The sequence below is a fragment of the Fopius arisanus genome, unplaced genomic scaffold (genome assembly GCF_000806365.1).
Source record: "Fopius arisanus strain USDA-PBARC FA_bdor unplaced genomic scaffold, ASM80636v1 scaffold00036, whole genome shotgun sequence".
Classification (NCBI taxonomy): domain Eukaryota; kingdom Metazoa; phylum Arthropoda; class Insecta; order Hymenoptera; family Braconidae; genus Fopius; species Fopius arisanus.
Genome location: NW_011887775.1, coordinates 213,500 through 239,219, shown reverse-complemented (window position 1 = coordinate 239,219; position 25,720 = coordinate 213,500). Strand labels below are relative to the sequence as shown.

Here is a 25,720-nt window from a genome sequence, read left to right as displayed (position 1 = left end):
AGCGGTTGGATGTCTCGGACATGGGGATAGCACCTGCCCCGGACTATCCTAGCCGGATTTCGATGGTTGAACCCGAGGTAAGGAGGAAGCAACGTTTCCGGGGGAGCTCTCTCTCCCGTTATTGTTGGTAACGAAGAACACGTCGATCTAATGCAGAAACCATGTCCCTCCCAGTCATCACTGGCCACTTGCTTGTCCCCCACACTTGACCCCGTTAATACTGAGCTTCCTACATACGTCTGGGCTTGCAACATTGCCATTTCGAATCATCTGTGCGGTTCTACATTCGATTTTTTTTTTCCCACTGTCTCGGAAAAATGCCTCGTCACTATCCCGATTTTTCATATTCCGGTGAAATCTAACTGAATAATTCGTAACAACACCGACGCCATCACTCATACTCGGATAAAGAGAATGAAATTTCATGTTTAATGTAGAAATTTTAGTGAAATCGGGCAGGTGATTCTTGACTTTATGGGCACGTGTTTCGGGTAAATCGCCAGCGGGGGTTAGGTGTGAAATGAATGAGCGAGTCAGGTGCACGAATATGAATTAGGATGAGCGTTGAGCATTTGCCAATTTTAATATCGTGGGTGGGTGATTCGCTTCTTGGCGGACAATGAGCTGAAGCTGAAGCCAACTGCCCCCGGGAGTTGAAACATCTGCTGATGCTCTTTGTTAAACTTCATCTGCGGGGTTACTATCACTTGCGAGGGTTGCGAGATTAACTCTGAATATTCGATTTCACCGGAGATATCGATCAAATGTCTTTATTAACTCGTTAGATTTTTTCGCGATGGGCAAAGACAATGATTTTCAAATGACGTCTCAATGGAGAATAATGGAGTTGCGAAATGACAAGTTACTCGTGGAGTTGCATAAATTGACGATTAAACGATGGGAAAAACTAGGACAAACACACCTAATGGATATTCCGGACGTATAATAACCTCCCATCAATGAATCTCCCACAAAGTGGTGTTATCTCTCTCTAATGACTTTTAATGTTCTGACCATTTAAATGGTAGACATTGATACCTACGATATTATGACATGGATGCACAGACAGTGCCACAACATTTTGTAAAAGAGAACAAATTGCTGGTTTCCGTTCAGTCGATTGGCCGTAGCCAACACTAGAGCGGATGAGGCGTGCCCCATAGCCAAAGCGCGCATTTATATGAAACAGTTCACCTCTTTTGTATCAGTGAATTCTATTTGGATAAATTCGCATGACCTTTATGCTATAACTATCTGCTTCTGCGGTTGTCGATGTGTTCGATGCAGTTTTCAGCCCATCCTTCTATATTTACAGTAATCCCACTACATTATATATTTTTACTATTTCCTGGTGATTCTTATAATCATCGCCTATCAATTGCCGTGTTTAACCTATTGATCCCCTATCGATCCCCTATCGATAGATCGAAAACCGATTGTGATAATTGAAAATATTTTTGCTATTGGGCTAACGCGGAATTCTTATATGATGATGTGTTTTTTTTAAATATAATTCGCTCTTTTCAGCCGATTAACTTTCAAGAAACGTCTTCAAGTGATAACTCCGAGACAGAGTTATGTACCTCTTCCTTGGACTATTGTTTTTTTTTTTAATATTATAATATCCCTCTCATTCACGAATCAAATGCTGGATATAATATAATCGTGACACGTATCGCGCGTGTCTGCAAAAACATATTTTTCATTGCGTTCTGGGAAGTTCGCTTATTAAGGATCGAATGTGCGATGCACCAGACGCCCGCATCAATTTCCGAGTAAAGCAAACGTGCGATGAATGTTGTAACGATGCGAGAAGGCATAATCCCAAGTCCACCAGTCATGATGGAGATGCGCCTTTTGGTGATATAAAATCATCTTAAATATGATTTTTTTCATTTTGATCTTTCCCACATTTCGTTAGCATAGCATTAACGCGAATGCATAATACTACGATTTGAATTTGGCGGTGGGTAGGGGCACTTCCGGTTGGTCCGTGTCACTCGCATTATTTGTGTCTATATGCTCTCATAATCGCACTTGTTACAAAAGATATCGATGCCACACCCGGATACCTATCCCGTATTATGATGTACTTTGCGGTCGATCTCTTTCCTGTTTTTGCGCCCTACAGGTTCCCACCCAGTACCTGTTAACGGGAAACTCAATATCGTGTGTCCATCCATGCGAACCGCGTAATATGAGCGACGAAATATGACTTTGTTAAGATATATTTTGACATTTCCGGAGGAAAATATTCAATTTGTGGGTTAAACTCATCAATCTCCACTAATCACTCCTAATTATTTTCACCTATCAACAGCTAATTGCCTCTGACTATAAACCTTCTAATTTTTTTCCGTCAAATCATGGCTGATAAATCGGTACTGTATTTCCTGCTTCCTCCGGGTAACCCTCCCCTGACCAGAAGTAAAAGCCCCCATACCCCCGTCTTAATTTCATACAAGAGACCTCAAGCCCGAGGTTATATCAGAAGATTCCCGTATAATTCCTAAATTTATAACACTGACATATCTACCCCTTTTACTCGTGTATCCTCATGAAAGCGCGAAGAGCTCACGCTCCCGCGTTCTCTTATCTCCAAACCTGAATGTATAATAAGTGACAGGGGTTACGTGTGCAATGCCTTCTCCCTATGATCTTACTGTGCACCTTACCCCACCAACTATTTTTTTTTTTTTACCAGGGCGTACCTGCGTTCAGCATGTTTGATCTACGATCTTCCGGTGATGATTATCACCGAGGCTTCCGCCGTCTCTCTCGCGCCCACTTTATTCCACGGCTATTATGTACGATCAAACTCCTAAACCTGCGGCCTCATGCGATAACACCTTTGGATATGCAACGCAAATGATAAACACGGTGAATCCCGTAAATACAATTTGTTACTTCCGGTTTTTTAAAATATTTTTCTTCCTCCCTCATTCTTTTTTTTTCACCTCCGTTTTATGTCTTATTTCCTTGCAATCGCATCGGCGATGCGATTAACATCGGATACGTTTAAATAACACGAGTTTCTTGATTCAATACATCCACCAACTGGAGATACCATTTGTTTTGACAATCGCGGGCTTTTACCGGAGTTAATAACACGTAGGGTTTATTTTGAATTACTGGGGAACTGTTTATGGGGTCGACATAAATGCATGGGTTTTTCATTTTTGCCGGGGGAATGCGGATTAATATGGGGGAGATATTTGTTGGTCTTGAATGTCTCGAAAAAATGTTGAGATGAAAAAGAAAAAAGGCATTTGTTGAGATTCTGGGATATCGCGACAAAAAATAATAAATATCCTAACAGTCGAAATTCCATTACATAAACCCAAAAATACTTCTTCCCATTCAATGATTCACCCATAATTTCGCTAGTACGTGAATTTCGAAAGTCTGTTGAATGTCAGATGCTTTCCTCACTTTTGAAATACCATAGGCAATCCGGCTGAATATAGATAGAAATAAAACGTGATGACGGTTAATGCTCGTATTAAATATTTCGGAGATCGTGATTTGTTTTCCCGAGATTTATAAGTTTATGCGGAATTATTTACAAAAGTTCTTTGACTCGATAACCGCGGGGGGATTTATAATTCGTGTATCGTCAAGGCCGACGTTGATGTGAAGAGATGAATAAAAATAATATGAAGAATTTCGAGTTTTATGTGGTGTATTTAACCGATCAGAAATCAAATGTATGCACTTATCGCGTCCCGATCGAGATCGCTCTCTGCTTTCTCGAGTCACAGATGCACACATACGACGAGAAATAATGAACGGCCTGTGCATGGGCCTGGGATATCGCATTGATTTAACTACGGGTTAAAAAACAAAAGGAAAATAAAAGAGGAAGAAAAATAAAGAAATAGCCAGAGGGCCGCTCTGTGTTGGTCCGATGGCGGTTCTGATTGCCGGACTATAATCGTAACATTTCATCTTTTTCGGGAATATACGGTTTTTATGGCAATTTAATATTCTAATGTCTGACCTGTCGACCGGTTCAGTCACTGTGTATAATCCTCTCGTCAACATAAATACATGAGGTTTGACATATTTAATGGATGGGTATCTTGACATCCGAGAGATTAAAATAAAGAAATGTAAAATATGGATGGTGAATGTTTTGTTTTTTAATCGGTAGGCATTCCAGGGGGAACAAATCACGATTTCAAATGAACATATTTCTAAACAGCCCTTCGTGATTATTTGAATGTCAATCAGTTGTTCGTATAAAAACGATTAAATTTCGATTGTTGAATTTTTATTTCTTCCGGTAATCCATTTGTACCGATAATTTAATGGATTTGCGAAATTAAATAAATTCTTTTTTTACTGAATTCATCGTCAAAATAAAAAATTGAAATGTCGTTTTATAAAAGGGAATTTATGAGGGAATCCGTAAACTTTCATTGGAGGGAAATAATAGTTCCGGTAATATTACCCATGGAATATTAGATTTGTACAAATGCAGTTGTCTTTACGACTGAAATAATGCTATCTGATCCCCCAAACAGTGAGTACATATACATTACAAGAGAAACCCTAGTTATTCGACGACAATGAAGGGACATAGGGCAAGTATCGGTAAATAGAGAAGAGGAATTATAACATTATAAGGGATAGAAAGGTGAAACTGGTTGGGAGGGAGTGCTTGAGGGTGAAGTGAGAGGGCATCTGCCTCACTGACAATTAAACGAAGCCATCGGAAGCCACACGAAAGTGAAACGATCGGCCACCAGTCAACAGCTGCACATCTGAATACTAATTTGAAATGTTTATACAGTTTTCAGAGCGGCTCCCTTCAGGATATTCTATCTTCCAGCAAACAATTATATCTCTTCAAATCGAATATATCCCCAAAATATCTCAATAAATCGGAAGAATCGAATTGTATATATTTTTTAAATATGAATTATTCAAATTATATATTGAATTTTAATTTATCGATTAGCAATAAAGACTAATTAGTCACGCGTCTACGTTTTTCAACGATTCGTCTTGCCCCGGACTTGTATTTTTTTTTATCTCTCATATCGAAGTCGTTATTTCCATACCGATTTCACGGTTGTCGGCCTAGGGACGGGGTGGCATCACACCCCGTTGCCATACAACACCGGGATACAAGCAAATATTTATGAAGATGTAAGCGTTATTTTGATAAGCGGACGCAAATCGAGATGAAGTTGAAAGGTGAGGGTGAAATTCAAAGTGCGAATATAAACGCGTCGACGCCGGTCCCGAGGGTCGAGACCCTGAGATCCTACTACTGCACTCCAATATCAATATTGGGGTGAACCCAATAGGGGCATGGGGATGGGGTGTTTGCAATGCCTGGGGAGACTTTTTAAGACACTTTATTCACATTCATCGGTGTTTCGGTTTTGGTTTATTCACGATCTGAATATTATACTTCAATTTTTCGAGAAGATAATCCAAAAGCAAAAAGAAATTAATATATTTTTCAAATAAACCATAACGAACTTAATGAACAATCTGCATTATATGGAAATAAATAGAATTTGCCGATCGTCAGGGGATTTTTCGAAATTTTCCATTGAGCGAAACGACCGAAAAGAAAATACACGAATAAATGGGGAACCGAATATTCCTAATGCTTGAATGAAAATCCCTAGGAATAACCCCATGGAGAGAAAAAAAAAATGCATTATCCCAGCATCCTAAAATGACAAACGCGTTTTAATAAATTTAAATCGGATCAATAGTTTATGCACGGAGAATCGCGGGATTTGTCACGAGTAATCTGAGAAATGTCCACGTGCATTTTCAGTGTGGATGAAGAAAGAGTGTTACCGAGTTTGCGCAGTTGAATAAAGAGAAGCTGAGTTTGAAAATCCAACCCCCTCCACCCCCACTCACCCCTGACACACATGTTAAAATGTTAAAGTACATACACATGGATGATGGTTTAACGTGTGGAATGCGTGTACGTGTGTTTCTAACGCGAAAAGATCCCCTTTCATCGTCCACCCCATTGGTAAAACTACCCCCTAGGCGACCTGGACCGAAAATGGCATGCGTATGAGGATTGGTAGGGGGTGGGTGGCACGTGTGAGAGCTAAATCCCACCCTGCCTCTTATTTTCAGTCGTTGCAAGGTGTCACAACCGCGATTATTGTGTTTTACACATTCAAAAGACACTTCCTCAACAATCTGACACTTAACACCCCTTTTCATGAATGATGAATTATTAATTCATCGGAGAATTCAATGGAACAATTGGAAATGATTAGATTAGAAATTTATCAAACGATTTATGATCATCTCATTGGCATGTGCGGGTGCCCATCAATTTCCATGACTACTTATTTATTTTTTTTCGCTGGGTAAAAAACGAATGGAGAAATGTACTTTACGAGCAATTAATGATGTTCAATTCTACCCGAAAGCAACACGCGTTGTCCATTATCGTTAGTTAATCAGTCGACGGCGTATGTTAGGAGCTACTCAGGGCCTATAATATACGTCACCCTCATTCTTTCTATCTCCGTATAAAAGGAGAAGCAACTTGTTAATTCCATTATTATTTCAACATTTGTTGACTCCAAAAATGAATTGTTAATTTCAGAAAAGTACATTATGGATATTTTTATAGATTTGCAAGTGTTGTACGAATTTTTATGAGGAGATGGACTCGTCGAGAAATAAAGACGCGAATTGTTTAAATTATTGTCTAAAAATGTATTCCGTCATTATAGCCTGGAGCATCTCCACTTACTGCGCAACAGAATGGCGTTTTTCCGTCACCCCCTGGTCCAACCGAGCCATCAATCAATCAATCCCATGATCGGGTTCACTGACGCGTGCATAATGTCGCTATTGACCATCAATAATGGTCGATAAGGTTTTTCATTACGGTGATACCTTTTTTTATTCCCTTCCTCCTGTTTTCATACTTTTTGTCATACACCAGTATCGGAATGATTTATCGTTCTCGGTAACCGAGTGGTAGCGCGAGCCCCCGGTGCAGTGAAAACTCGTCCCTCATGTCCATCATACTTGGCCTTTCATTCATGCGGCGATTAATTTACAATCGGATAAGAAGTTGAATGTTTAATAACTCCGAGACAATTATCGGGAATAATTCAGAGATTGAATCTTTCATTAATCGCGAGCGCTGAACGGTGCGTTGCCACCGGTGAAAATCTTTCGCGGAATATTTTTGTGAATTTATTTCATATTGCAATTGCAAAAAACACAACTATGGATTCTAAAATAAATAATGATGAATGACATGACCGCGAAAAATAATTGTTTTCTTCATCGATTGACTCCTCAAATATTCACAAATATACGGTAATAAAAATATCACAATTAGGATTTTAATTCCATTGAATTCTCCTCAAAATTAAAAACATTATTATCCATTTCTTCTAAATAAAAAACTTTTTCTTTCCTCACCGAAATGAATGAAGTAGAATAATTAATGAACCCACGATTTATAAGAATAAAATTCCTGAATCCCCTCGACCGATGGCACCCAATAAATCCCCAATAAAGAAATAAAAAAAAAATCTTTATGAATACGCGTCGAATCGAGAGACTTCTCTGATCCCAGGTGAAGTGCAATTCTTAACCATACAGAATATACGATGTATATTCAACCCATAGAGTAAAATTGTTGATGTACGTCGGTTAGAGGTCTCGCAACGTCCATAAAGGGCTCCCTCGTAAAAGTTCCGTCTCTCTCACTCTAGCAGACGATATCCCGAGCTCATATATCTACCAGCTAAAACCATAACCACCCCCGAGCTAACGTCCAACGACTGGACCGTGGCAATACGATTCATTCGTCCGTTCGTTTCTCAATCGAACCATCAACCCCCTTTCCCATATGCAATATCGATATGCCGGGGATTTGAAGAATAGGGCTCAAACGTTGGATTTTTATATCACCCAAAATATCGCCGATTTTTCCATTTTTCCACCACTCGGAAAATCCGAGTGGTGGTTTTTTTATTTTTTTTTATTTTTAGAATGGACGAGATGAAAAGGGTATTGAGGGCTTTCATGTTATGCGTATGGGCATCGGGCGTGGATCGGGATCGGGAGCAATTGGACTCACAGTTATCCCAGGATTCTCTGGTTTATAAAACGTTTTCCAGTCGTCGATAGAGGCTTAAGCGGGGGTGGAAATTGCTGTAGAAAAAAAAGAATCGATTGAAAGTTTTTTGGGATTTTTCCCGACGTGAGGAGATCTCGGTGGTAAATTTTGGGGGCGGAGGGGAGTGTAATATATTTTATCCCGAAATTTCTATCGTTGCTTCGTGGGGATTGCATTATTGTTGTCCAATTAATGGGATATCAGGGGGAAAATGTTGGAGATGGGGATTGCCTCTAAAGGAGATGATCAAGCCCATGGGAATAAGTCATTCCATTGACCGTCTATCCTCTGACTTTTAGTTGTCCATATAGTTAGGACTCTTCTATCTCGGCTGCTCGCGTAAACAGTTAATCTAAATCCAGAGCAAGCAGCCAACTTAATGTTATGCGGCGCGCAATTCTCATTATACTTGTAAAATCAGCCACGGTCTTGGAGAGTGTATCCACCTCCTAAACCACACGGCTTCGAACTTTTGTACTATAGGAATTATACATCGTTTATACGAATATATTCGAAGATCGATAACTTTTTTCTATATTTCCATCGTTTAATTATCCATTCGAGGTAATTTATTCGTTTAACCCCGAAAATTCGCGGAAATATTTATTCACTCGATATATTTAATACGTTGATCAAGTAATATTGAATGAATATTGAATATATTAATGTTGTTTATGAAAGATATAATGAGAGTAGATCTAATGCAGATTTTCGTGGTGGAGAGAACGGATTTGAACGAGAGTAGATAATTACGGAAGATGTTTGTTATTTGTAGCGTTTTGTACAATTTCATTGTCCCGCCAATCCCCAACAATTCAACATTATAATAAACTTTCACTTTACCCATCAGTGATTACGTTATATCCATTATTTCACACTCTACAACCCACCATTTGAATTTATACAGCAGTCAGCGCTTTGTACGCTAATTTATATATTTCAGTTTCCCGACAAAAAGGTGAATAAAAAAAGTATCTAGTGAAACGAGTTTACTAAAAATCCCCGAGTGGAAAGAACAATGCCCAAGATTTAACGCGGATAAAATACATTTTTACAGGACATAATTTTTAACCGACGTTTCCATACTATTCACCCCACTATTTGGACTCTCCCATTATTCCTCGGGCGCTGGTCTCATTAAATATTCACTACATTTTCACAGATGAAACGCGGAACAGATATCCACGGGCGAGCTATTCAATTTATTTTTCGTTTGGAAAATATTCACGGTTTACTTAATTTTTACCGACGCTGAATTATAATGGACAAAAATCTTTCTGTTTAAGGTCTTCCATTGAATTCTCAATGAATTCTTTTACTAAAAATTATACCGCGATGAAATTATACCGGTAATGAAATGTCGAGAAAATTTGGGAAGTCTCAGAGAAAATTCCGGAAATCTCAGTTCGAGATATATTGAATTTTATCAAATAGTAGAATCGGAATTGAAAATATAGAAAAATTCGTGGGACTTCATTTGTATTTATAATATATTTCTGAGATCCTCTGTAGTGATATGTGACAGCAGTCAAGGGCTTCCTGTTCCACCAAAAATATTTCACTTTTGGGTACGCGAATGAAGAGTGTAGAGTTGTTTTGGTAGTTGCTATGGAAGAATCCTGTTACCGACCGGAATAATTACCCTTAATTATTTACGTGTATTAAATACTCGCGCGATATTTAGAATTCGCGACGCGTCGCTACCCGCATCATTATCCGCGAAACAATATAATAATTCTGTACCTGCAATGATCATCGTCATATTACTATTCCCAACGAATTAACAAAAAAAGTACGATAGGGGCACCGGCACGTGTAATGCTGAGTCAATAATATCATTATGTTAATGAATTATATCACGCATTGAATAAAGAAAACCGTAAATTGTATATTTATGTTCTTCCAGAGTCACGAGGACAGATAAGAGCAGATGTCAATCGTGTGCGGGAGTTGTAATTTTCGTTCCCAAAACAATAAAAATTGATGCGTTGACAACAGCTGTTGACCCATTCCCAAAAATAGAGTAGAAAAGAAAAATAAATAAAATCATCGAATACCGAAATGACACATAGCGGAATTTCCGCTTCTCTTCATAGGGTAAAAATTCCTTGCCGACAGAACCCAAAATATTTTCTGAAAAGTTTTTAAAACTGAATCTAGAGCCTGATCCGAAAAATCGGTCACTTGTACGACAAAAAAATTCGTTAAATCCCGAAGAGATAGCAGATGTCAATCGTCCAACAATTTGTCCCCAAAAGAATAAAAATGAAAGTCAACAGCTGTTTGTCCAACTCCACTAAAAATCCACCATCGGATACGTAATTGAAAAGAAAAACCTCTCAAGTCATTCATTTCAATTAGCATTATTTACGAAGAGCTACGACCCATCGTAAAATCCAACCCAAAATATACAATTGACACCGGACTTTGGTACAACGCCATACGATTAAAATACATGCGTATCATACCCGAGGAAACAAGTTGCCACTTCTTGTTTATTCAATCGATTACAATCATTGTAATTGCTCATTAGCGATTCTCATCGCGAGCCGTATAAATCGATATATATAGCAGTGGATGTGAAAAATATATCGTACCGCGATGAGGGGGAGAGAGTGACTCGTTGCAAATGAAGACATCGTGTCACGGAAAGGTGACTAATGGTCCGATAAGGGAAAAGTAGAAATAACAACAATTATTGTATTGATATGACCCCCTACGATTCAGAGGCACGCGTCGACGCGATAAATCTTTTGGCAAGTTGACTACTGGATTTTCATGAGGAATAACACGCGGAAATGGCTGTAGTCAATGCGCCTGTCATAACAGGGGCGGTACCCGCCACGTGACTCAATAACACACCCCTCTCTTCCAGATTATGCATCTATATATTGTAGTTATGAGGAGGTTAAGTCCACCCTTATTGTTGCTAAACTATTTTTCTCTTCAAGTGATTTATGTCGACTTGGGTGATCAAATTTATAACATACCAATCCCTTCAGATTCTAAATAGTAAATCAACTTCGAATACACGGAGTTATGTCCCTGGAATATTCAATAAAAATTACGAAACTTCCGGTCGCTTACCGATCATGGGAATGATTAAGAAAATTTATGTGACTATATCGTAATTATTCACTGAAAATTCAATTATATTTTTCCCGTCATTAAAACTTAATTTATGAGAATATTCTATGATCCTAGTATCCCAGTAAATTCAGTTCAAGAATGTCACGTTAATTCAGCTGATGAGCATGAAAATTCATAGCATCTAGAGAGTGGATATATAATAATTGTTTAATCCTATCCAATGAAACAAATTTCCTGCACCCGTACTATAAAATTTCTGCAAAATTATTCAACAACAAAAATTCCGGAAAATACGTTATTTTTATTGAATATTTCTCTCGGTGCGACTCAAAAATTCCTGACAGTCGAAAAATATTTTCACTGGAGTTCGATTGACGTTCCATTTATAGAATTGAAAAAACGATTGATTGGAGGGCCATGACTATAGCCGGTGTGCGGATGTCGTTGCCGAGTGGCGTTAACGTTTCCTGAACGGAGACAGAACTGACAAACACACACGCTGAGCAAAGAGTAGTTGGACCGAACACACATACCCAATCAATATGACAGACAATGGTTTAAACCCAGTGGATGCCTCGAAAGGGAGAGTCGATATAGATCTACGACGTGCACGCGTCATCCCCGTTGCTGACCGGACAGCAAAACCATTCACTGGTATATACTGTTGCAGGGTACAGTCATTAGCTCCATGGCTTCGTTTGTTTCATTGTCTTTTGTGTATTACACGAAACATTTGGCCCTTTGTCAATTTTTTTCATTCCCGTGAAAAACAATGGTTTTTCAATTTTCGAGTAAGATTCGCCGATCATAAATGAAATCGTATCGACCAATAAATTAATTCACGCCATTTATTCCCCCGAAACAATTTGAAGTAGACCCTGAAGAGGCTAGTCCCTGGGACTCATAATCCTATCATCGAATAAAAACCTCTCGAAATTAATCCCCAAATATTTCAATTTCACGACATAAAAGGATGTAAATTACATTTTTGGTCCAACGCCCAGAGCCCCTCGCACTGGGATACTCAAAAAGGCGACAAGTGTTTGGTAGAAGCGACTGCAAAGGGAATGGTTACTTAATCGTTTTATTAACCAAATAAAATCGATGGTTGAAGAAGATAGTGACGCCCTTCCTCTTAAAATCCCCGGAGACACTCGGTGGTACTTATTTACGGGTGTTCTTGCGAATATTGACACAGATGTGACGAGAAAATAATTTTAAAACCGAGAAGATTGGGAGAATCGGCTGAATTGAAAAATCCATGGGTCACAGACCAATTAACCATCCTGAAATTATGATACCGGTTAATTTGCGCGACCGAAAATCCAAATGTATAATTTCTGATTATCCAATGGCGGTGTTGGGAGGGAAAGCGAATTATAAAAAATTATTAATGGCGTGGAACACTGGTAAGAGATGATACCGATGGGCCGAACGATTCTCCAGCAATTTATTAGTTTTAATAGAAGCAAACTGGTCGGCAGGAATAAATATTCATGCCACCATGTGGTGGTAGGATACGCCGTTGAAGATCCGCAAAGGGGACAACGCAAGGGCCATTAGTGAGATTGCTTGTACGTCGACGTTTGTGATGCTGGCAAGAGCTACATACAACTACCGGTTGTCTAGCAACTGACCTCATGCATCCAAATTTTACTCCACGATATTATCAAATAATAAATAAACCTTCCATGATTTTCTAATGGACGCACAACGAATTTTCCCTCTACGAAATAAATACCGATCATTTAATAATTTCCTAGGTTATTCCCTATAAATTCTCCAGAAATTAACAAAACCGTAAAAACCGCCATAAAATAATCAAACGAGATAATCCATTAAATACGCATCATCTACTGGTCTCCCGCGTTAATAAATATTTTGAAAAATAATTATACACGCACTAATATGGGTGAAAACATTGTACCCACTCGATCCTCACCGGCAATTAAAATACCGGTAATTAATAGTTATCCATAAACATCTCAGAGCGCAAAACGATTAAATAAATTAAAATATATCATTACTCACCATTAACGTCGACTCGGAGCACTCGCCATCACCGCCATTCCTTCACCATCTGAAATAGTAAAGATTATCGTAATCATTCAAAATATCAAATTTGACCGTGTAATTACATTAATCACTGGTGCAAATAGAATATCCGTAAGGGGATAGCTTAATAAACGTTTCGCGTCGTAATATTATATCTCGCGTTGTGGTAATGACTTGGAGGGTGTGCCGGTGATATTATGCCTTGTGCTACTACGCTGGATCGATAGTCTCAGATTGCCAGAATAGATAAGTATCGACAATTTAAGACTCTCATTGATGATGAATACGCGGATAAAAAGGAGAAAAAAAATTACGGGAAAAAGAATTATTACAGAATTCTAGGAAACTCTGTGTATGTTTATTGTATTCCAGGGGCCTCGGATAAATGTAATCTGCAGTTGGTTGAGTTCAATTCGACATTTCGCAATGGGGAAAAACGTAAATTCGAAATGCGGCTGTACGGGAGTTGCTACTGGGCAAAAAGGGGGAGCGGTCTAGAATCTAGACTCTAGATTGTGGAATAGAGATGGAGAAACGAAGGAATCGTGGGTGGAGAAGGAATCGGGGATGTAAGCACTGATACGGAGTGACTTTGAAATAGTACCGACGAGCGACCTCAATTCTACCTTCATTTCCTTCTTTTTTTTTTAATGAAATATTCCATAGATTTATTGATTACCGTAATTAAAGATTTTTCAAAGATAGAAAGTGCGGGGAATTTTGAGTTAAACCACTTTTTGGGAATTTTTGTGGTTTTTTTTAAATAAACAAAATTATAAACAAATGATTACGTCCCCTCGCAATTTATTGGCATGCTGAAGGGAGGTGTCAGCCCCTTGGCCATTTTCTGGTGAATTTTAATGATTATTTGTAATATTGGAAATTGGAGAATGCCCTTTTTCTTCGCAAAGCATTCCTGGAAATGATCGGTTGAATAAACTGATTGCCGAGTAAATCGAGAAGTGAGTGTACAATGGAGGTGCGTAATGGCCGTTGTAAAATTAACCTCGGGTGTTACGATGTCCCACCGTGTCCGAGGTTATAACAACACCATAATCATATACTTGAGGAGGTACCGCGATATATGGTTGTGCGAGATGGGACAATAATCGGTTTATGGGGTAATATCGAGAGATAAGGGCTATCGTACATTGCGGCAAAATCAATTGATAAAAATCATTCCAGATTTGAGCGAAAAAAAAAAATCCACCGCACTACTGTCTTAACATCTCAAAAATAATAATAATAAAACCTGTAGTCCCACAAAAATATAATAATAAATCATTATTTGCAATTATCGGTCTACCGTTATTACCATTTGTATTGGGATTTTGTAAACGCGAGAAAAATAATGAAACATTTATTCCTTGAAAATTGAAACAAAAAGCCCTCAACACTGCAACAAAATCCTCCCGATTAATACATCCTCAACAATGCCACCATCAAATGGTGCGACCCCGGGGTATTCGGCAATGTCCAGAGCAACCCGTTATTGTTTTCCCTCAGTCTGAATTGAAATTGGAAGTAAAACGCAAGCACAGGGATCCCCACGTCCGAATAGTGATGAAGAGGGCTGGGGGGTGGGCTAAAGGGTGGACGAGAGGAGGGGAAAAATATCCCTGGGTACAGAGAGTAACCGACGAATGCCATTCTCCTCCCCCTCGCTATTTTATCTCTGTTGTATTTTTGTCTCACTCGGACACGCGAAATACAGGCATCGGGTCGCATGAGTCCTCCCCCGGCCCTCGTCGCCCTCTCGGCCCTCCCTCACCCTTTTCGTCGAACCGGAGACAAACACAGGTTTAGGTGTGGACGGGCAGAGGAACGCCGTACCTATGGAAGTGCTTTTTTTTTTTAGTTGTTTTGAGGATGGGAGGTATATCACACGATCCCGGGATGCATTCAAACGCGAGTCGCTACAGCGGCCGGACGGTTTTTCCAATCAAGCAACTTGCTGAATTTGTTTTCCCCAAACGTCGGTGTGTTTTCAAAGTTATTGATTGCCGTCCAAAGCCTAGCCGCACATACTGTCGGCCCTCCTACCTCCCTACCACCCTCCCACCCTCTCACAATTCGACGTGAATCGAGAGGATTTTCCATGCCGAGACTGGATGGAGAGTCTATTCAGAATATGACCGCGAGAGCAATGCTACTGAGGTGGGGAGACTCCAGAACTCATGCTCGGGCCGGAGTTATGGAGACTTGACATTGGGGGTGGGAAAAAAAATTGAAAAAATTCAGGGAGCTGCGGTAATCTCCAAAGATTGCTGTGATGATGATAAAAAATCATTCCCGAGTGTATTTTGCGAATGAAAAATTATACTCCGTATTGAGAGTATTTTTTAATCGAGATTCGAAAGAAAAAAATGAAAAAACACCGCGTAAATGGTCACGAGAAATTATTCCAGCGAGATGTTTGATCGAAAACCCGATGTTGCTCACCGGTGCAACATTTAACGCCAGTGTTAGCGAAAAAGGCCCTCTCATCCGTAACGAATCGATTCGATCGCTCGTCCTCGATCCCTAGCTTGAGAGATTTATGCGACCATCGGTTTTTACTCAAGGAGCTCTCCGCAAATACATCCTATATGTATATCTTGCTTATGTGTATTGAAAACAAGAAAGCGCAGGCGGCACTTCTCACTGTTCCAGTAGGTGCAGAAAATATACACCCCCCACGTCCCCCACGAGCGAATCGCGATACCAAACTGTTGAAATTCTCGACGTTTCCTCGTTTCCGTAGAGACTATCCCAGCTAAACGCGGGGAACAAGAAGGAGACACTCGATTCCTTTTAACGCACCCCAACCTGAAAGTTATTACCTGCCCGACACTCGTCCCCGCGGTTGTACACAAACTCTCAATGCTATCACTTATCCCCTTTCTCTGCGGTGATGTGCGGCGCAAAAACCATTGGGTTCGATTTTTTTTTTTCCGAGGGGCCAGGGAGGGTGGAAGGTGCATGAGCGCGAGTGAACGTAAATTTTAAGGTTGACGTGTGAAAAGAACGCAATCACAATTTTATATCGTTAATTATGGCGGTTTTATTGGGCTGTTATGTGAGAGGAGATTGACGAGATGATGAAGAGGTTGGGTGAGGTTTTTTTAAAAGGATTATTATGGCTCTGGTTAATGGACAATCCACACGGAACTAAATATATTTATGGTGAATTAATTGTCGATCCCATTAACTTATACCAACAAAGAGATCACCAAAAAATATAAATTCCAATGATAACTCTGGATGAAAATAAATAAATAAATAAAATAAAATTTACGGTAAATCATAAATATAAATACACGTGGATCGAGCGGCTGTTATGACTGAACATATATCTTGCGTATTAAAATCCCGTCGGATTCTCCGAGTTGTACCGAGTTAATACACGGATGTAAATAATCGTGAATACGGTAGTGATGACATTCTGATGACGCAAAAGGGACACGGTTTAAAAGAATAAAGCGGCGGAAGGGGAATGAAAATAATAAGATAAAGGGGATGAGGTTGACCACCGGGATTATTTAATATATAACCCGAGAGGAGAGAGGGGTGGAATCGGAGATCGAAAAGCCAAATACCGGCCTAATATGCCCCCGGTGTCCCAGAGAGAGAGGAAGACAGGTGGAGAAAGATGATGCCGCGGTTATTTCCAGGGCCTTCAGGCCCACTCAGCAGAGAGCCTCCCTCCCACCCTATCGTGGATTCGAATGGCCTTTCGTCATCAGTTAGCAAAAGGAGGCCTTTGTCGTTGAGGAAAGCCGACTGCTTCCTGACCGCTCGTATATTATATCGCAATGCAAGCATGGAATGCCAGGACCGCTCTCTTGAGTCACCGTTTGCTTCTGTTCCACTCCGCGCATTGTACTTTTTTGTCATATGCATTTATCCACCTTTCAACCATCACTGAATTTCAAATATAATTATGGATTGTTTTTCAACGTCATAATGCTTTTACACAGATATATCATTCGGTTGAGCAATTCATGCTCCTTCGAAGGAGATATCATAAAAAAATTTCCACGAGTTCCCTTGCACAATGAAATATTTATCTATTCTATATTTTGCATTTAATTATTCAGAAAGATGGATTAATATTGTTACAGTTAGCGCACCTCTTTGGGCTTCCGGAATTGATCGGGTAAAAAAAAAATTGTAATCTGAATATTTTTTCCAAATTTTCAAAAAATTTCTGGAAAACTTTTCCGAATTTTTTATAAACTCCACGCGCATTTCAATATATAAAATATATAATACTTGAGAATGAATATTTAATGGATCTGAGATAAATAATGTGTAGAAAGATGTTGTTTTTCCGAAAATGGATAATACGGTGGGTCTCGTGTGGGTTAATAACAAATTCATTTCCAATTGTGGTGAATCCCCAGTAGATCATACCGATATGAAATGTACACGGTACTCCAACTTGGGTTTTTTTTTTTAAAACCCCATAAAACCCATGGAGCTCACCCAGCGGCAGTCGTGCCATAATACCATTATAATAAACCAAACGCGCTTTTAATTCCTGGCATGACTCTACCCCCATCGATTCCAATTCATATGAACTGACGATGCGTTTATAGTCTACCCAGGCGATTGCCGCCCAGCACTAACAGGTGTCTCCGATATGGCATGTTGCTTTTGCGCTTTGGCTTTAACTCCGGGCGTTCCTATCAGCCATAACGAGATATTCCGAGGGGTATATATATGTTACATTAAAAGAAACTCGATTGCACGATACATCATGACGAACTAAAATCTCACTGTCGATTGATTAATGATTATTGATCGAGTTGTCATAAGAAGTTGTGTAATTTATGGATTTTTTTACTGTCGAGAGGAAGGAATTGATGGTCGCGAGTGATTTCTGTCGATGGGCAGGGAAATTTCGGGTGGAATTTAAAGAAAAAATCATTTTGAATGAGTGGAGAAGAATTTGATCGGCAATTGTAACCCCAAGTCGCGCTACCAACACGATCTGCCTGACATAAATCGGTTTAAATGAATTATTACTGAAGTACTCGATTGGGTAGTCATTTTGGGTGGTCATTTTTCCGGCTGTCGACTATGGCACGAGTCATTTTGATGAATTCCTGAATTTTTAAAGAACCACTTGGACATCAATCTCATCAACCCCTCGAATCGAAATACCTATTCTGTTCTCTTTTGCGAGGCAAGTGAGACCACCGAAAATATTCAAAATACAAACCAATTACGGTTTTGAAAGCAACAGGAGGACCGTGGGATGACGTCCACCCGTTGGATAAAGACTGAAAGGACAATAAGAGGCAGATAATGAGGCAACAGAAGGACATAACCCAAACGAGAGCGATGAAAAAGGAGGAGTGAGAGAAGAAAAATAAAGAGGAGAAGAAAAAAAATCCCTGAAAATAAAATATAAGAGGGGGCGATAAGACTATGGATTCCTAAGCTGCCACTACGGACTAGACACGTCGCCCCGTACTCGAGTGCAAACTGTAACAAATCCAGCTTTCACCCGTCCAGACAGGGAGACAATTTATGTGGCGCGTGTTTCGTTTGATTTCCGAGGCCGATCCTGACTAGGGATGCTACCTCGCTGAACTTACCTACGAGTAGAACAACGAGGGCCTAATCTTCGGTGTGTGCAACCGATGATGGAATCTCTTTTCTCACTAACTGACGGCTTTTACCTGACGCAAATGCTCTTCCCTTTTTTCCCCCCCGAGTAAAAGAAAAAAAAATAACAACAAATATTCCTCCATTTTCCACGGGTTCATAAATTGTCTCCACCGTCGTCATTAAGATAATTATTCTAAAAAAAAAGAAATATGTATTGAAAACCGTAATTAATTATCCCGAAGTACAATTGAATTCTTTGCTTCTCAGATTTCTATCTCTCCTCCCCTTGTATTTATCCTCAATTCGAAACTTATAAGTCTGTCTCAACAAACATAAGCCCACCGTAATAATAATATCACTTCTCTCTCCACCCATTGGTATTGAAGAATCGAAAACAACACGAGAGGGGCCCCATGAAATAACCGGTGGAGAAAAAAGCATAAACATAAGGTGGAAGGTAAGGTGAGGGGCTCGAGGGGAAGAGGAGGAATGGTCAGCCAAGGGGTGTCGTCGTGGCATCGTTAATTGGTATTTATTATAATTGGGAGTCGTACTTATCCGTTTGCTGGTAAAATAGAGGGCCTCGGGACTGGATGGATGATCGCGTGGCTTCAGTAGACGCGGCTTGTGTATTGGGCACCGAAATCGTCTTCATTCGAATGCTTTTTTTTATGATAATTTCTATATAACGAGAGCGGTCCGGGCCCATTAACATCGCGAATACTTTTTCATTTTTCTGAGAGCCGCGACGTGATCTCTCGTTTCATTCGTACGCACCAGAAATTAATGGGATATTTTGGACATTTTGACGCGGGGTAAATGCACGTGTAAAAAAAAAATCGCGTTGACTTTCTTTTTTCAAAATTAAAGATTCCAGTGAATTTTTGGAATACCTATTGATTAATCAGTGACAAAATGAAGCACAATTTTTAATAGATTTGACGGGGTAAGAGGTAGATCCTTTTATGGAAAATTCCCGGAATAATTTCAACTCGTTTAAATTCAACTTCAGCTGGACTCGAAGTAGTTTAGAAAACGTTACTTCAGATGGTTCAACTTCTTTTACCCGTTGAATGATACCGTGGCAATAAAATTAATTAGAATCACAATAAAAATGTATGACTCCGGGAAAATTTTGTTCCATAAAGCGTAACGACTCCGAGACTCAACTTCCAATATCCAAGTCAATTAATGCTTGAGCGTTGAGAGGTATATGTATAGTTCGCGGTCGATTAGATTGATGGGTGTCTGTGGGGCGAAAGAGAGACAAAATGAATGATATTGATAAAAAAAAATGGAGGGATTTTATCCACAAGCCAGAGAGAGGGCGAAATAGTACGGATCAACGGTGGAACAGAGCGAAATAGCACTGGGACGAGGTGAGGCCGGGGTAACGATGACGACGCAAACTCAATGTTCATAATACCATAATAGGAATGATAAAATAGAAGTTGAGCAAAAAATAAGTTGAAACGCAAGATCATTCAGTCCGGATCTCCCCGACTTATCCGTTATGGTTCCAAACACTTGATTTCTGAGATGAAACGGTATATCCAATGGGGTCTCAGTCTCGAATAGTTGTAAGAACATTGACTTCCTGGAACCAATCACTTGAAACGATTCATAAGGAAGAAATGGCTAGGCCGTGGTGGTTAACGCATCAGATATCGACATCCGGTTTTCGGTGGTTTATACCTTTTTTTTTTTTAATATTACGGTGACTGGTTTGATTATTCGTAGTCATCGTTTCATCATTTCAAAGTGTCTGGGGAGACTAATTAGTCGTAATGGATGAATAAACAATTTTTCTATTATTACGATATTCAAAGAATTGAACCGAAAAATAACAAATATTTCCTCAATTAATTATCGATAATAAATATATACAGAGGATATCCTTTACGGATATTTTTCTGATGCTGGATAAAACTAAAAATAATGAACAGTTGATGGTATATTTACGAGTTCTATCCTATTCCCGTTGAATTATCAGTACCCGAAATAGAAGAGAGGAGCTACCAAGACGAGGGAGTAAAAGAGAGATTGCAGAGAAGGTAGAGCCAAAAAGCGAGCAACGTAGGTTAGGTATCATCCTTTATTCAAACGTTCTTTCAACAGACCCCGACTAAAACCTCCCCCCCCTTAACCCCCTTCCCCACCCCAAAAGGCCACCTCCTCCTTCTCTGTCTTTCAATGAATACTAAAAGTTTCTGAATGCCGTTTCGCCTCTGATATTAGTTATACTTAATTCAAGATACGAGACTGTGAGAGTTGATGAGCAGCATCCGGAGCCCGTACTGCACAGTATCCATGAGAAAAAGGAGCGGTGGCCAGGGAGGGCGAGGGGGGGAATGGGGGGGGAGTTAAAAAGAGAATGTAAAAAGTAGAAAAAAAAACGGAGAAATGTTAAAAAGAGGAGAGACGGCTCAAAGGTTACAGCCCCTCGAGTGCATTAATGGTCTGAGTTTCGCCGGTTTGTTTTTTATTTTTATTCAAATCCATCACTTTACAACTTATATTTTCATTAGCCCTCCCCAGACGATCTACCAGGGGCTCGTAAACGGCTCCACCTGTGCCTCCGAGGCACAGGCATCACTCGGTCATCAATATTTTTTGACTCGTCTTTTCGTTTATGGATTTCTTTCTTTTTTTTTTTTCTATTTAACTTTTTTTTAACGGTTCGGCCTTTTTCTACTCTTTTACATTCCACCCTCTACCATTGACCTGTGAAATTTCATTTTCACTTCGGCTCAAATCAATCGCCACCTTCGTCACGCACGATTTTGAGGGGCCGGGGGGGTTAAGTGTTTTTTAGTGGTGGGAAATGAATCGGTTGATGAGGGGCAGAGGGGAGGCAGGAGTGTTGAGTGTTTTTGGAATTTTTGGGGACAGTACGTAGGTCGATGGGAATTGAAATATGTTAGAAGAGTTTTAGGCGTTTGATATCGTCTATGGGGCGGATGTCTGCGAAATTAATGGTTGGCTGAAGAAAAAATAGAATTTCAGAGAAAAATGACTTTTCACTCTCAGAAATGACAGATTACGTCCCTCGGGTGGAGAATTTTTTGTTTTTACTTTTCTGACTGGATTTTAGTTGATTAGCATTCTAATATCCTTGATGGGATGAATATAATCGGAATCAATCACTGGTTGGTAGAAAAAATTGATTTTGGAGAAAACCTATTAGTCTTTATTACCCCGAAGTTCTCGTATTGTCACCCTCGACAAAATGAAAGCCCAGAAAATATCGCGGACAAAATGGCTGGTTTTATCTCTCCATGAATGTGGAAGAAATGAATTCCAATTACGCGGAATCAACACTGAATCGAGGGGCTCTCAACTTCTGCATCACTAAATTTTCATTAAATACAAATTCGCATGTCTGATGTATCCATGGCCCAATCCACAGAAATCCCACCCAGTTTTCGTCGCACCGTTTTCATCCCTCGCGAATCCACCCCCATCTCTCAAGCAAACCCGTCACTCACACGTACCAAAGTTTAATTGATCAATGATAAAGTTTATCGATCATTTCGAGAAATTCATTAAACTTTGTTGTGCTGTTTACAGGGTGAATCTGTCAGTCGCTCTCAGTTTTTAGTAAATTCCATGACAAATCCAGATACCGAGAGCCGATTAATTTATTTCATTGTTTTAATCAAATTTATTCTTAGTTATTCCGCCTGAACTTCTGACTTTAACTTCACGAATAATCTCCTATACCGCGGGAAAAAATTTCTACAATTAAAAATATGAGAAAACTATAAACTCTTCCCAAACTAAACCGATCGCGCGGTGCGTGGGCTGCATTCAAATTTCCCGCCTCGAAAATAAGCAGATGGTGTTTAAATATTGACTAATGGGTAATCACTCCTCGATATATTTCCACCGTTGCGGACTTCACTCCTGTATTGACTCTCTCAAAGGAAAAAATTTAGAATTGTCCGACATAATTGTCGGGCGATGTGTTTTTTCATATATTTTACCAATTCATTCTTTCGGTGAGAGAAAAAAATTGAAATAAACGTAACTAAAGGAACATCCGAGGCGATGGTAAAATGAACGAGCCAGCACATATGTATATCAGTCACCTCGTATGCGTGCGAACAGGACCTCGTATAATATAAACCGCCTGTAGCCTATGTAGTTGTCGCGTGGGCGACGAGAGAATCCGCGTGGTTATACGTTTTATATTCGTATCCGTGGGTACCAAGGTGGAGTATCATTTTCACACAAACTTTTTAAAGTCCGAATCGAATAAATAATGCCGTGCAGTCTTAAACTCTTATCCCATTTCCCCTCCCCTTCCGCCACCCCCTCTTTATTCCTTTGTCGCCCCTTTCGCGGGGATAAATATGAATGCGCGAGGATTTTTATCTGAGGTGAGACTGTACTTGTTGTATATCATATGGAGATGTTTTACGGGATTTTTATGGCGTCAGGCGATACTCCGATTTCTGCATTAAAATATCGAAAAAATATCGCAATTTGCATTGTTTTATCATTTTTTTGAATTTATTTATTTCTTCCTCCCCGGATTATTGCATTGGGTTGAGATTTGCGAGCGAGTGCCAATTCTTTGGCTTCACCCCCAGGCCAAACTCCGGTTTTTCTGGTTTTCAGGCTCAAGTGCTCGCTCTCGTCCCTCCGCATGTAGATACGAAATAAACGCATAGAGATCTCTGATTCTTTTGAATTATTTAAAGAATTTTTTAATTGGTCACGGAAGATTGGTATCGCCTGAGTGAGAGTGAAAAGTTCTCTGTCACTCTGTATCGTATTTTTTGCCATTTGTTTTTATTCTCTCTCCTTTTTTCATTGAAAACTCGACGTGAATGTGAAGATTCCCGAACTATTTTAACCACCAAATGGGATCACGTAATTCATCAACAAAATTATGTTAATTACCCGAAATGCATTGGCCATTAATCCCGGGGGGATCCTCCAGTGTCAGGGAAAAAAAATAAGAATCACCGAAGGAATAAAGGTATAGTGAGAAATACGGGCGTGAGATAAAGTTCGTTAATGGGTGAAAGGTTAAAAATAAAAGGGAAGAGATGCGGACCGTCATAAATCTGGGTATACCCATGGTGAAAAGCAGGCATCTCTCCCTAAAAACAGGGATGTCGTTGGGTGTTTGCAGGGGGGGTGACGAGGAGAGTGCGGTTGAGGAACGGAGACAGAGGAATTGAGAGACAACGGTGAAACTGAGACCTCGGGGGCATGCGGAGAAGAAACTTCTTGGATCCTGCACGCGCCTTCGAGTCGAGGAGTCAACACGCATTTTAGGCGGGGGGGCATTGAAAAAAAAATCTAGCTGATAATTCGTAATCGAACTCGAACAATCGAATCAAATCGATTCAACTTAAAGAAGTGAAACGACCCTAAATCAAATGCCCCAATTATCCAGAAAAATCACATGAAAAATGTTTAACAAACATTTCCTGTCATCGGTGGATCTCAAATATTGAATTAACGAAAAATAAAATGGCCGTGTATTAACCGGCTTGTTTAATCTTATCCCAGTGGAAAAAATGGGCGGAAAATGCGGGGAAAATGGAGAAAAGCTAGATGTACCGAGAATAATTTACCGCTTGGTGCGGTGGAGATGGCGTGGGTTCTTCTACTTTTCCGTGATTCGATCTAAATCTCAATTTTCGAGGATTCTCGATGTACAAATACACACAACAAGGTCACATCTACTATGGTACGAATGTACACTTGGCCATCCCCTAGTGACGCGCCATTCCCACCCCACGTTCATCCAGTGAATTACTTCGTTAGTGGCTACCTTCAGAGGGCTGTTAATTCCTGCAGGGCAGATTATACAGATAGGTTTATTGCGCTCGTGTCCCAATCTAATGTCCGTAATGCTCGTGTAGCCCTGTACGCTTCTACGGGCCCTCGATTTACCCATCTTCCATCCCCCCCAACCACCCCCAACAACCCCCAACCCCCTGTCGGTATATCTCTTCCTCAGATACTCCTATCCTTACATTCACAACTCCAAGACATCGGATGTTTCCAGAGACTATTACTCATTCACTCATTAATTTTTTATTTATTTAAATTGTCATTATGAATTTTTTTGTAATTACTTTCAAATTTTTTAAATCATTTCCAATTTTTAATTGATATTTTTTGGGACAGTTTAGAAATCGATTAAAATTTAAAGTGAAAATTCTCAATAAAGTTTAAAAAAGGGAAAATCTAGTCGTAAAGGGGTCGCGTCAAGTTCTATCAACTTTCCAGGGAAGGGATTTCCGAGTCTTAGGGGGTGGGAGCGGGATATCTTACTCAAAATTACCTTCTTCATCCTGGACTTATCCCCATAAAACAAACTCACAAGCAGTTAACTATCGAGCTAACAAATTAAACACTGAATTTATCGCGTCGATATAATATGACTCGCGTTATATTACGCGATAAATTCAGTATTATTATGAACGATATATTCTGCACTAGAATGTTGGGCCTGTGAAGATAACGATCTTCATGCAATGTTTTTTTTTCACTATTGATTATTTTGATGGGTTTTTTAAATTAAAAATTTGCGGAGCGGGTGTGAATGATGACGATTCACGAAATGAGAACAAGTTTCGCGAGATAACTCAAGATTTTTCGGCATTCAGAGGGGGAAATTGATGCTCTGCATCTGTAAGTTTGGAAAAGTTATGGCTCACCCTCATAGGAAGTAGTCTCCATGCGTTACCCCAAAATATCTCGTTCTTACGTGGGTGGAGGGTGGGATATTGATGAGCGGTACGAGTCGACAAATCAAGAAACTATCGACATAAATATATTTGTGGCTCGCCAGGGGATTCAACGTGAAAACATCAAACC

General features: G+C 39.8%; 1 long non-coding RNA gene across 1 annotated transcript in view; it reads right to left on the bottom strand.

Annotated features, from left to right (window-relative positions):
* The window catches only part of LOC105266079 (uncharacterized), a 152,762-nt gene that overhangs the window by 71,745 nt on the left and 55,297 nt on the right, over positions 1-25,720 (bottom strand). Inside the window, exon 5 of the long non-coding RNA XR_892132.1 lies at positions 13,256-13,304. This is a non-coding gene — a long non-coding RNA (uncharacterized lncRNA). The remainder of the gene's footprint in view (positions 1-13,255; positions 13,305-25,720) is intronic.